At 46.0% G+C, this 13,813-nt stretch overlaps 1 protein-coding gene across 1 annotated transcript in view; it reads right to left on the bottom strand.

Annotated features, from left to right (window-relative positions):
• The window catches only part of RALB (RAS like proto-oncogene B), a 38,750-nt gene extending 27,267 nt beyond the window's left edge, over positions 1-11,483 (bottom strand). The window contains exon 1 of the mRNA XM_068246147.1: positions 11,340-11,483. The gene's annotated coding sequence lies outside the window, so the exon portion shown is untranslated. The remainder of the gene's footprint in view (positions 1-11,339) is intronic.
• Positions 11,484-13,813: the final 2,330 nt, after the last annotated feature.

The raw sequence follows: 13,813 nt of genomic DNA, 5'->3' as shown, positions 1-13,813 counted from the left end.
GAGGCAGCAGAGATCAGCACACACTGCAGCTAGTTACTATCAGTACAGGCACAGAGTAACAGCTTATACTGTACATACTGGGGGTAGCAGAGATCAGCACACGCTGCAGCTAGTTTACTATCAGTACAGGCACAGAGTAACTGCTTACATACATACTGGGTAGTTTATTTTTTCCGCAACAGCCATGTTGACGGATCCTATGTTACATGCGGGATGCCCTCATACAAGCCCATTTGCACAAATGTGTTGTGTCCATTGTGACGAGTGGAACTCACTCTTGTGACACCTGCGACGATTCCCCGACAGGATGGAAGGCGGATATGTCATTATAGCAATGCTATGCATGTCTGATGCAACAGAATAGCCTCAGATGATCAGATCTTTCACTAACACATCAAGGCTGCCACACACACACACAGAGGTGTCCCTTACTGTCTGCCTCAGCTGAGAACCAAGAAGTGATAGTGCGTGTACAGCGTCTGTGTCATCTGAGTACTTTGCTATGGGAGCAGACGCAGCAAGCATGAGTGTGCAGAGAAGACTTGGCTGTAGGTAATTTCTGCTAACGGGACAGGATGTCATCACATGAGATGGTTCCATTACTTTAACTTTAGAAAGATACACTTATGATTGGTGTGGGCAGCTTCTACCAATCTTCTGTAGGTAGTTTGAGTCATACAGCTGGATTTAGGTCACCTTTAAAGCAAACCCCTGAGGTTTGCAAACAATAAAAAGTTAAATCCAGAGGTTTCCTTAGTCTCCTTCCAGCGGCGCGTCCTCCCGAAGCTTGCAGTTGCGCTTCCGTATGGACACGAGCGCCGACGCATTTCGCCTGCACTGTAGCACGGACCTTCAGTGGAAAAAGCCAAGATTGTCCGTGATACTGGAAGGCAAACGCCGTCGACAAGTGCTTGACGCCTTTCTGGGCTGCACCCAGAACAGGAACAGCGAGGAGGAGCGCCCCGCGGATCTTCTTTGCTCACTATTCTCTGCGCACTCACGCTTGCTGCATCTGCTTGCCTAGGGAAGTCCACAGATGACACATACTTTGTACACATGCTACTTTGCTCTCCACTAAGGCAGTCTGCAGAGAAGTGCCCCGCGAGGACGCCTCTGGATTATTCAGGGGCTTTCCTCTACGTAGGTAGCTGCCCAGATTGGTCACTTTTTTCACAGCAGGTTTCCTTTAAACTCTGACATCAGCATGATCTCAGCCAGCCTATAATAGAGCGATCGGCCCGTGGAGCGATTCAGACATGTCGGCCCTGCCTCGGGTCATCCTTCCTGTTTTCTCACAGCTGTTCTCATCATTAGTCCAGTTTCCTTGAACATTTCACAAGACCCCCGGCTTCAGCTTCTCGTTCTACGACGTCACTGGCGAGGCCGCGGTCCCAGAGCTAACGCAAAGCAGGCTATCCCAGGCCTGCCCTCCGCCAAACTCCTCCAAACCAGTCCCTGCAACCCCCCCCCCCCCCCCTCCGTGCCCCCAAATCATTTATCACAAGAAGTAAACCAGCCAGGCAGGAGATTATACAATCCCCTCTTCCATCTGGGCAGAATAGACCTACAGATGTATACATTTAGAAGCATTAACAAAAAAACCAGCAATCTCTCTAATGCAGGGATCGTCTGACAAAAGGTTGTTCCTGCGTTAAATCAGAACTCTAGCTAAACATAGAATGAAACTTATACTGACACAGAGAGAGATGTAGAGTACAGAGTAATCCCATCATTACTGATACAGGCAGCTAGTCTCTATATGAGGCTTTCTCTATGTATATCCCAAGCCATGACAACTGAAGGGACAGGAACATGGAGGCTGCCATGTTTTATTTGCTTTTAAAGCGGACCTGAACTCAGAACCTCCTCTCTGCTCCAAAAGATAAGCAGCAGCATAATGACCTTTACAGAAAAACATTTGTTACAGCTGATACAAATGCTGCAATAAATTTACAGTGCACCTACTTCCTGCTTTCATACAAGCAGATATAGGATCAACATCCTGTGTTTACAAATTAGCGGCTCTGCCAAGGACTACCGAGATTCCTGAGCTAACAGCGGAGAGATACAATTACAGATGTGATTAGTCACAGATGGAGGGGAATTAGACAGACTAACCTCTATAAATACTTACAGGATGCATTTCTCTAGGATTTCCTTTTGTTCTGTGCAAGAGTTCAGGTCCATTTTAAAGGGGCACTACAGCGAAAAACTGTAAAAAATGTAATGTGCAAACAGACAAATAAGTACATTTTTTCCAGAGTAAAATGAGCCGTAAATTACTTCTCTCCTATGTTGCTGTCACTTACAGTAGGTAGTAGAAATCTGACAGAAGTGACAGGCTTTGGACTAGTCCATCTCTTCATAGGGGATTCTCAGGGATTTATTTTCAAAAGCACTTAGTGAATGGCAGTTGCTCTGTCCAACTGCCAAAAAACTGTGTAGGGAAGCTGGCCAGCAGCATTGTTTAAATCCTTTTTCGGGAATATCTTTATAAAGAATAAAAGCCTCACTGAGAATCCCCCATGAAGAGATGGACTAGTCCAAAACCTGATTAGATACTTAACACTTCTGTCAGATTTCTACTACCTACTGTAAGTGACAGCAACATAGGAGAAAAGTAATTTATGGCTTATTTTACTCTGGAAAAAACGTACTTCTTATTTGTATGTGTTTGCACATATTTTCAATTTTACAGTTTTTTTTGCTGTAGTTCCCCTTTAAACAATACAAGTTGCCTGGCTGTCCTGCTGATCTCTTTGAGGGCCCTTTTCCACCTGCAGTCGCTAGCGTTCACGCTAAACGCTAGCGATTTCTGAATCGCAAAACCAGCGATTCCACGACGTTTTGCGGCCGCGATTTTGCTATGCTATGCACTGCATAGCAAAATCGCGGCAAATATCGCTCTGCCGCGTGTTCGCGTTCGGGTAAAAAACGAATCGCGGTAGTGGAAATGACCTACCGCGATTCCTATGTTAAAAAGCAAACCGTAGCGATTGTAAAATCGCTAGCGGTTTGCGACTTTGCGATTCAGCCAGCGCAAACGCGCTGGTGGAAAAGGGCCCTGACTGTATTTGTGTCTGACTCACACCTGAAACAAGCATGCAGCTAATCCAGTCAGACCTCAGTCAGAAACGTCTTATCTGCATGCTCGTTCAGGGTCTATGGCTAAAAGTATTAGAGGCAGAGGATCAGAAAGACAGTCAGGCTATGTGCATTGTTTAAAAGGAAATAAATGTCAGCCTCAATATCCTCTATATATGCTCTGTGAAGGCAGTCAGCTGACACAGCTGAGAGATGAAATTACGCTGGTGATTAGTCACAGATGAGGGGGAATCAGACAGGCTAAACTCTCAAAGGGCTGGTGCACACCGAGCGGCTTTTTGGGCGTTTTCAGATCCGCTTGCGGCTGCGGATCCGCTTGGTCAATGTATCTCAATGGGGTGGTGCACACCAGAGCGGCAGGCGTTTTGCAGAAACGAAAAATGCCTGGGTGAGGCATTTTTTGGATTTCGGATGCGTTTCTGCCTCAATGTTAAGTATAGGAAAAACGCAAACCGCACTGAAAAACGGCACTTCAGAGCGGTTTTGCAGGCGTTTTTGTTACAGAAGCTGTCCAGTAACAGCTTTACTGTAACAATATATGAAATCTACTATACTGAAAACCGCAGCAGCAATCCGCAAAACGCTAGCAAAACGCCTCATAAAAATAAAAAAAAGCGTTTAAAAATCTGCTAGCGTTTTGCGGATCTGCTAGCGGGTTTTGGTGTGCACCAGGCCTAAATACATACAGGGTGCATTCTCTAGGTTTCCTTCTGTCCTGTGCAGGAGTTTTTGTCCACGTTAATGGACCATACCCCTCTCACTTCTGTTGACCTTTAAGGTGCCCATACACTCATCAATTTTCCCATTTGAATCTCTGCAGATTCTATTTATCAGCTGTGAATCTATTTCCCACAATCGCCACATCGATTGAACAGGATGGAAATAAGTGGCCAAACAATTTTTTTCCCGTTTTTGTTCGACCACAGAAATCTCATTACGTCAATACATAATACGTCATTGACTGGTCAATTAATCGGAAAATATGAAAAACGTTCACATCAAATTTTCAGTATTTTATATTTTTCAATTTTTTACAACACAAACTATCACATCTTAAACATTTCAAAAATCTGACCAATGTAGCACACACGTTACATTTTCCCCCAATTATGATAAAAATGATTGGAAACTGAGAAAATTGCTAGGTTGTGTACGTTTATAAATTGACAATCTAACACGGTGTTAGAATGTTTAGAAAAATTGAAGAAAGATTTCCATCATTCCGGATCGATAAAAATAAAAAAAAACAGCAAATCCAATTGCATTTTTCAGTCGAACGAAAAAAAAAAGCTGTCATTTTTTGGGAGATACGATCATATTTATTGAATTGCCGTAAAATCCGATAATTTTATTGTATCACGTGTGGCCACCTTTAGGTAGATCGGTGTCCTCAAGCATTACAATGCAACGAATAGTGCAACATTCAATCGATTTTCAAAAGATTCGCTTCCTGAATGTATTAGAAATTGATTTGCTGTGTGCGGCAGAAATCGATTCCTTCCAGCAAGGAATGCACGGTTTTGGGACATTGGGTGGAAATCTATGGGTGTATGGCCTGCAGCCTGGCCAGAGGAAGGGTGTCACCGGCCTGTATATCTGTGTTTGCACACACGTGTCACTGGCCGGGGTGTGTGCAGTGCGGGTGCTGATTACAGGTCACACGCACCACTACAGGACTAATGTAGATATATATATACACTGTATATATATCACTGATCCTGCCTAGAAACCAGTCTGTGTTCTGTTTCCTATTCTCATGTGTAAACTAGCTGCAGTACAGGTAAAGAGTACCAGCTTATACTGTACATACTGGGGGCAGCAGAAATCAGCACACACTGCAGCTAGTTTACTATCAGTACAGGCACAGAGTAACCGCTTATACTGTACATACTAGAGGTAGCAGAGATCAGCACACACTGCAGCTAGTTTACTATCAGTACAGGCACAGAGTAACCGCTTATACTGTACATACTGGAGGCAGCAGAGATCAGCACACACTGCAGCTAGTTTACTATCAGTACAGGCACAGAGTAACAGCTTATACTGTACATACTGGAGGTAGCAGAGACCGCACACACTGCAGATAGGTTACTATCAGTACAGGCACAGAGTAACAGCTTATACTGTACATACTGGGGGCAGCAGAAATCAGCACACACTGCAGCTAGTTTACTATCAGTACAGGCACAGAGTAACAGCTTATACTGTACATACTGGGGGCAGCAGAGATCAGCACACACTGCAGCTAGTTTACTATCAGTACAGGCACAGAGTAACAGCTTATACTGTACATACTGGAGGTAGCAGAGACCGCACACACTGCAGATAGGTTACTATCAGTACAGGCACAGAGTAACAGCTTATACTGTACATACTGGGGGCAGCAGAAATCAGCACACACTGCAGCTAGTTTACTATCAGTACAGGCACAGAGTAACAGCTTATACTGTACATACTGGGGGCAGCAGAGATCAGCACACACTGCAGCTAGTTTACTATCAGTACAGGCACAGAGTAACAGCTTATACTGTACATACTGGGGGCAGCAGAAATCAGCACACACTGCAGCTAGTTTACTATCAGTACAGGCACAGAGTAACAGCTTATACTGTACATACTGGAGGTAGTAGAGATCAGCACACACTGCAGCTAGTTTACTATCAGTACAGGCACAGAGTAACAGCTTATACTGTACATACTGGAGGCAGCAGAGATCAGCACACACTGCAGCTAGTTTACGATCAGTACAGGCACAGAGTAACAGCTTATACTGTACATACTGGAGGCAGCAGAGCTCAGCACACACTGCAGCTAGTTTACTATCAATACAGGCACAGAGTAACAGCTTATACTGTACATACTGGAGGTAGCAGAGATCAGCACACACTGCAGCTAGTTTACTATCAGTACAGGCACAGAGTAACAGCTTATACTGTACATACTGGGGGCAGCAGAAATCAGCACACACTGCAGCTAGTTTACTATCAGTACAGGCACAGAGTAACCGCTTATACTGTACATACTGGAGGTAGCAGAGATCAGCACACACTGCAGCTAGTTTACTATCAATACAGGCACAGAGTAACCGCTTATACTGTACATACTGGAGGTAGCAGAGACCGCACACACTGCAGATAGGTTACTGTCAGTACAGGCACAGAGTAACAGCTTATGCTGGACATACTGGAGGCAGTAGAGATCAGCACACACTGCAGCTAGTTTGCTATCAGTACAGGCACAGAGTAACTGCTTATACTGTACATACTGGAGGTAGCAGAGATCAGCACACACTGCAGCTAGTTTACTATCAATACAGGCACAGAGTAACAGCTTATACTGTACATACTGGAGGTAACAGAAATCAGCACACACTGCAGCTAGTTTACTATCAGTACAGGCACAGAGTAACAGCTTATACTGTACATAATGGAGGCAGAAGAGATCAGCACACACTGCAGCTAGATTACTATCAGTACAGGCACAGAGTAACAGTTCATACTATACATACTGAAGGCCTGTAATTTCTCCTCATCTGTGATTAATCACAAGTGTAATTTGATCTCTCCACAAAGCAGCCAATATGTAAACATAGGATGTTAACCGTATGTCTGTTTCCATGAAAGCAGGAAGTAAACACACTGCAGATGTATTGCAGCATTTGTATCTGCTGTAACAGAAATGTTTTGCTTTAAAGTTAATTATGCTGTTGCTTATCTTTTAAGAGCAAAGCGGAAGTTCTGAGTTTAGGTCTGCTTTACAGAAAACCCGACCTGTAAAAAATAAATAAATAAATAAAGAGATGGATACTTATCTAAGAAGGTGGAAGCTAGTGGATATTGCAGAGGCTTCCTACGTCCTCATCTCCCCCTCGCCGCTGGAAAAGACCCCCTGAAAGTTCACAGTTGCGGACGTACTGCATCTGCGTGAACTGGCACAATAGCATGGAGCAGCTCATGGACTAGCGGCTTCATACATGGCAGGGACCACGAGGCATACATATGAATTAGCTGCTGGGAGACTTGGGCGCAGGATACAGCTGATATACGGTTTATCCTGCTGCTGCACAAGTTCCCAGTGGCGGTAATTACTATTCCCCCTCCAGGTCTACATGGATAGTGGAGAATGATGTAAATCGGTTCCAGCTATTCCTGGCGGCCAAATATCAGTATTTTAAAAGCTCCCTCTTCTGATGGTGCCGAAGTTACTGACTGAGCTCCACTAAAGCCGTAACTCCTATTACAGTCTACGGTGGCGCCGGCTGCGCCCAAATCTGCTGCTCTGTAATTACAGCGCTCGACCACGAGATCACATCCAACAAACGGTCCCTCTGTAATTGTAAATGATCCCTCCGCACTCATTCTCCCATCTTACCAATACTTCTAGTGGACCTTATCTCAGAACTCCCTTTCTGCTCTAAAAGATAAGCACCAGCATAATAACATTTAAAGAAAAACATTTCTTCTTTACAGCGGATACAAATACTGCAATAAATCTGCAGTGCGACTACTTCCTGCTTTCATGGAAGTAGACATAGGGTTAAAGAGAAACTCCGACCAAGAATTGAACTTTATCCCAATCAGTAGCTGATACCCCCTTTTACATGAGAAATCTTTTCCTTTTCACAAACAGACCATCAGGGGGCGCTGTATGGCTGATATTGTGGTGAAACCCCTCCCACAAGAAAAGTACATACTCCTGGCAGTTTCCTGTCTGTGAACCTTGCTGCATTGTGGGAAATAGCTATTTACAGCTGTTTCCAACTGCCAAAAAAGCATGCAGCAGCTGCATCACCTGCCAACAGTAAAAATGTCACTATGTAATAAATGTCAAAATATAAATCAGGGAGAGGAAAGATATTACAATGGGCAAACACTGACAATCATTTATACATAATTATTGTAAAAATGAAGCACTTTTTTTATTACATTATTTTCACTGGAGTTCCTCTTTAACATCCAGTAAGCAGCTCTGCCATGCAGAGGAGATTCTTGAGCTGACACAGCTGAACTAATCAGATTACAACTTGTGATTAGTGACAGATGAGGTGGAATTAGACAGGCTAAACTCTCTAAATACACACAGGGTGCCCTTCTCTAGGTTTCCCTTCTGTCCTGTGCAAGAGATCAGCTCCACTTTCAGCACACATAGGGGTGTACTCACTAAACTGCCGTAATCAGAATTACCGCACAATGAGCAGAGCAGAATTCAATACATTCCATGCAATGTATTCCTCTCTAGCCTTCCTGCATAGGATTACTGTGGGATGGAGGCAAGGCATGGACCGATTAGGGATGGTCAATGTTAAAAGTAAAAGGGAGCAGCTGTGGTTTCCCATGATGCATCAAACCATTACTTTTTGCAACTTGCCATACATCGCATGTTATTAGTTACCTCCAGTAAGGGGTTATTAGTTGTCCAATTGAGGAGGGTTCTGTATCAGAATAGGGTTATGCTGAATACACACCATGCGTTTCTGCGTCGAATGCGTCCGTCGATACGAGTCGATTTGATTATTTCCGAGCATTTCCGAACGCATTTAGATGGTTTTTAGGTCGATTGCCCTGTAAAGTGTGGCAAATCGACCTAACGATCCATCGAATCTTGAATCGGACATGTCGGAAATAATCGAATCGATGCGTATCGCCGGACGCATCGAATGCGGAAACGCATGGTGTGTATCCAGCATTAGGTTGGGTTGCATTTTCTGATAACAATAGCTTAAGTCAATGCTTAGGTGGCACTTTCTGATAGCTATACCTATAAATCAATGCAACCAGCTGCAAAATTTTATAAAGTTGCAAAAATTTTCACCACATCGGCATTACTCTACAGTAAGAGGGCTTCTTGGTCTCTTTGATCCCTTTAGGCTGGATTCACAGTGGTCAGTGGCATAACACGTGTTATGAGTGTGAACTTCAATGGAGACTGGACATAGACATTAACCTCTTGAGGACCGTGGTCTTATGCTGGGTACGCACTATGTGATTTTCTGGCCGATTTACTGTCAGATCGATTATTTCCAAAGTGTCCGATTTGCATTCCGATCGATTTTCGAGCATTTTTCGATTGATTACCTATAAAGTGCGCATAAATTGATCTGAAAATGCTCGGAAATCGATCGGAAAGCAAATGGAACATGATGGAAAAAAATCGATCTAACAGTAAATCGACCAGAAAATCTTATAGTGTGTACCCAGCCTAAAATCCCCCTAGTGACCAGGTCATTTTTACCAAAATAGGCCACTGCAGCTTTAAGACCTCGCTGCAGGGCCGTAGAACTCAGCACACAACTGATTCCCCTCCCTTTTCTGCCCACCAACAGAGATCTCTATTGGTGGGCTCTGACCGCTGCCAAGATTGTTTATTTTTAATAAATATTTATTGCTTTAACTCTTAATACATTTCCTTTTTTTTGTACTCCTCCCTCCCTCCGCCAGCCAATCAGCGTGATTAGCTGTCATAGGCTTCACAGTGGCATAGCAGTTAGCACTCTCGCCTTGCAGCGCTGGGTCCCTGGTTCGAATCCCAGGCAGGTCAACATCAGCAAGGCGTTTGTATGTTCTCCCTGTGTCTGCGTGGGTTTCCTCCAGGCACTCCAGTTTCCTCCAACATACCAAAAACATACAGATAAGTTAATTGGCTTCCCCCTAAATTGGCCCTAGACTATGATACATACACAGACATATGACTGTAGTAGGGACTAGATTGTGAGCTCCTCTGAGGGGCAGTAAGTTACAAGACTATATACTCTGTACAGCGCTGCGGAAGATCTCGGCGCTATATAAATACTAAATAATAATAATAGGCATCAGCCTATGACAGCGGATCACGTCCCTGTCTACAGAGGGTACAGCCATGTCACATGGCTGTCCCCAGTACAGTGCTGTCTTAGATTTTGCCGCTGGGAGACCGATGACGAAGCTTGGCTCCGTGATTCAAGTGGGGCGCGATCCCCTGCAATCTTCGGCCCAGGACTTGCCGCCAATCGGCGTGGAGTGATCCTAGGGCTGCCACGCTGCTCACGCCAATCGGTGTGGAGCAGTAGCTAGGCAATTAAAAGGGTTCTGTAGCGGTACATAAAAACAAAAAGTGTCACTTACCTGGGGCTTATAATGGCCCCCTGCATGATCACCTTCCAATTATTCGTCTAACTAGACGAATGTCACTGCGGCTGCACGGCCAAAGTCGGGCGTGTCCTCACTCCAAAATGCATCTCCGGGAACTCACTGCGCAGGCGCTAGTCAGACGAATAATTGGAAGGTGACCCGCGTCGGGGAACGGAGGAATCTTGGGTGACGGCACGAGACAGGATATATGCAGGGGGCCGTTAGAAGCCCCAGGTAAGTGACACTTTTTGTTTTTATATACCGCTACAGAACCCCTTTAACACAAAGCCTGCATGCGGTGGGTTAGAATAGAGTGATCCGTTACAGCATAGGATTGTATGGGCAGCTAGATGTCATGCAGAATTATTCTGCAACGCAGCTAAGCACTGTGAACTTGCCCTCAAGGGTTACCATGAGCTATCTAGGGCATTCTGCCATTCCCAAAGTGACTGAAGATGTGCCCATTTTTCTTGCTTTCTGCATATTATTACCTAAAATACTGTCCCTGCTTCCACCTCTTACCAGGTGCCATAGTCACAAATTAGGGGGTGAGTGTGAGTGTACACAGGAGTAATAGCAGGGGGTGAATGCATACAGAAGTATTAGTGTGGGGACACATACATAGAGTAATAGTTGGGGGGAGGGATACACAGGAGTAATTGTGAGGGTGGGGGACATACAGGAGTGATAGTATGTGTGTGTGGGGTACATACAGAGGTAGCAGTGTTGAGATATATATATATATATATATATATATATATATATATATATATATATATATATATATATATATATATGGTAATACATACAGAAGTAATAGTTGGGGGAATACATACAGGAGTGTTGGGTTAGTGGAGAGAGATACATACAGTAGTAATAGTTGGGGGAATACATACAGGAGTGTTAGGTTAGTGGTGGGGGTGGAGAGATACATACAGTAGTAATAGTTACAGGAGTAACAGTGTGGGGGAAATACATATAGTTGTATGCATTACGTATACATAATAGGTGGGGGGAGATACAAACAGTAGTAATAGAGAGAGTGTGTGTGAGGGGGGGGGGGGGGGGGGGTACATACAGAGGTAACAGTGTGGGGGTAATACATATAGTTGGAGAGGAGATACATACTCGAGGGTCTCCTCCTCTCGGCCTCCAGCTCCCTCTCCGGGCGGCTCCCCTCTTCCTGCAGCCGCTACGGGTCCCGGGCAGGGACTCTCCTCCTCACAGCACTGGTACGGGGCGCCGGCCGGGACACTCCTCCTCCTCCTCCCTCGCCTGACACATGGCGCGTGCGCACTGTGCAGTCTCCGGAGAGAGTTCACTACGCAGGCGCACTGCTGTGTCCGGAGAGGCACGGTAAAAAGCGCATGCGCGCGTTCTGTCAACCTGTGGAGCGCTTTTCTCCGGGTCCTGGATGCTGCTGGCTGGTTGCTATGGAGACCCCCATCCCTGTGTGTGGTAATGACGTCAGAGGGAACCCCATACTCCATATTATAACTGAGGTTTCCCCAGCCTCCCTGACTGTGCTTGTCTCTTATTGCTGTTTGTGTCCCCTGTGAATTGCTGTCACATTCTCCAGGGCATGGAGTGACACACCTGGTGACAGAGGGGCGGCTGGAAGGCCCACCTGAGCATTGCCCCCCCTCCTATCCTGTATGTGTGCAGACCGGGCGACGTGTGAGGCACACAGGGCATGCACACAGGGCGCTGACCCACAGGAACACCTGTACACCCCCTGGGCCGTTTTTAGGCATAGGCATACCAGGCAGATGCTTGGGGTGACAAATGCAGCAGAGGGTACCTCAGAGCATACCTCCCAAGTTTGTGAGATAAGAAAGAGGGACACTTAAGCCACACCCCTGCCACGCCCCATCACACCCCTAGACACACATACCATAAAGATTTCATGAGAAAAATATTTTGTTTTATAATTCAATCTACCCTGGTCCTTCCTATCCTGGTTCATTTTCCTTTATAGGGAACCGGAGACGAAGCACCCTCATGTATTTTACCATATATACCAGTGGGAACATTAGAGAAAACACCTACCCAGGGGCAAATCCAGGATTTCCAAGGGGGGGGTTCCTGAAAGCGGTGTGTGGGCGTGGCCAAAACATGGTGTGGGTGGAGCCAAATACTAGCAGTTTCTAGGCTAAATTGCACCCAGGGTGAGGGCGTAAAATGCGCCCCCAACGTTTAGACAGGTATAGGTGCCCGCAGTATAGGTAGCCAGCTATAGGTCCCCCCCCCCAGTATAGGTAGCCCATATAGTTGCCCCCAGTATAGGTTAGATAGGTATATGCCCCCAGTATAGGTTAGATAGGTATATGCCCCCCAGTATAGGTTAGATAGGTATATGCCCCCAGTATAGGTTAGATAGGTATATGCCCCCCAGTATAGGTTAGATAGGTATATGCCCCCCAGTATAGATTAGACAGGTATATGCCCCCCAGTATAGATTAGATAGGTATATGCCCCCCAGTATAGGTTAGATAGGTATATGCCCCCCAGTATAGGTTAGATAGGTATATGCCCCCCAGTATAGGTTAGATAGGTATATGCCCCCCAGTATAGGTTATATAGGTATATGCCCCCCAGTATAGGTTATATAGGTATATGCCCCCCAGTATTGATTAGACAGGTATATGCCCCCCAGTATAGGTTAGATAGGTATATGCCCCCAGTATAGGTTAGATAGGTATATGCCCCCCAGTATAGGTTAGATAGGTATATGCCCCCCAGTATAGGTTAAACAGGTATATGCCCCCCAGTATAGATTAGACAGATATATGCCCCACAGTATAGATTAGACAGGTATATGCCCCCCAGTATAGATTAGATAGGTAAATGCCCCCCAGTATAGATTAGATAGGTATATGCCCCCCAGTATAGATTAGATCGGTATATGCCCCCCAGTATAGGTTAGATAGGTATATGCCCCCAGTATAGACTAGATAGGTGGAGGAAGGTGCCCCTGTGTGGGGAGAAGATTGCCCTGGGAAGAGAAGAGAGAAAAAAATTGTGGCGGCGCCAATAAGGGATGCGGGAGCCGGCTTTATTCCTCGCTCCCTCCCTCCCTCTGAATTCCCCTCACCTGCGGTGATTGTGTGCCCGGCTCCCCCATGAGTGTGTGCGCAGCGGAGCGGTAGGTCCTCTTACCGCAGATCAGGCGCATCGGCAACTGGAGTCTCCTGCTTCCTGTTTACCATGACGTCACAGGAAGCATAGAGACTAGTTGCCGGTGCGCCTGTGATCTGCGGTAAGAGGACCTACCGCTCCGCTGCGCACACACTCATGGGGGAGCCGGGCACACAATCACCGCAGGTGAGGGGAATTCAGAGGGAGGGAGGGAGCGAGGAATAAAGCCGGCTCCCGCATCCCTGGGCCCCTCGCTCTAGTCAGAGTCCTTCTCGCCGCACACAGATATGAGCAGGCGGCAGCTGTGCATCTGTGGCTGCCGCTGCTCAGATTTAGAGGGAGACTTCCGGTCTTGGTGCAGGGGGGTGTTCTGTACACCCGGAACAACCCCTTCCGTGCGCTTCTGCTACCCTGCTCTCTGTTTCATCCTTCACTGCTCAGCCTGCTTGTTATCAGCCCCGATA

Source organism: Hyperolius riggenbachi, chromosome 7 (assembly GCF_040937935.1).
Source record: "Hyperolius riggenbachi isolate aHypRig1 chromosome 7, aHypRig1.pri, whole genome shotgun sequence".
In the NCBI taxonomy this organism is placed as follows: Eukaryota; Metazoa; Chordata; class Amphibia; order Anura; family Hyperoliidae; genus Hyperolius; species Hyperolius riggenbachi.
This window is presented reverse-complemented; position numbering and strand designations above follow the sequence as displayed.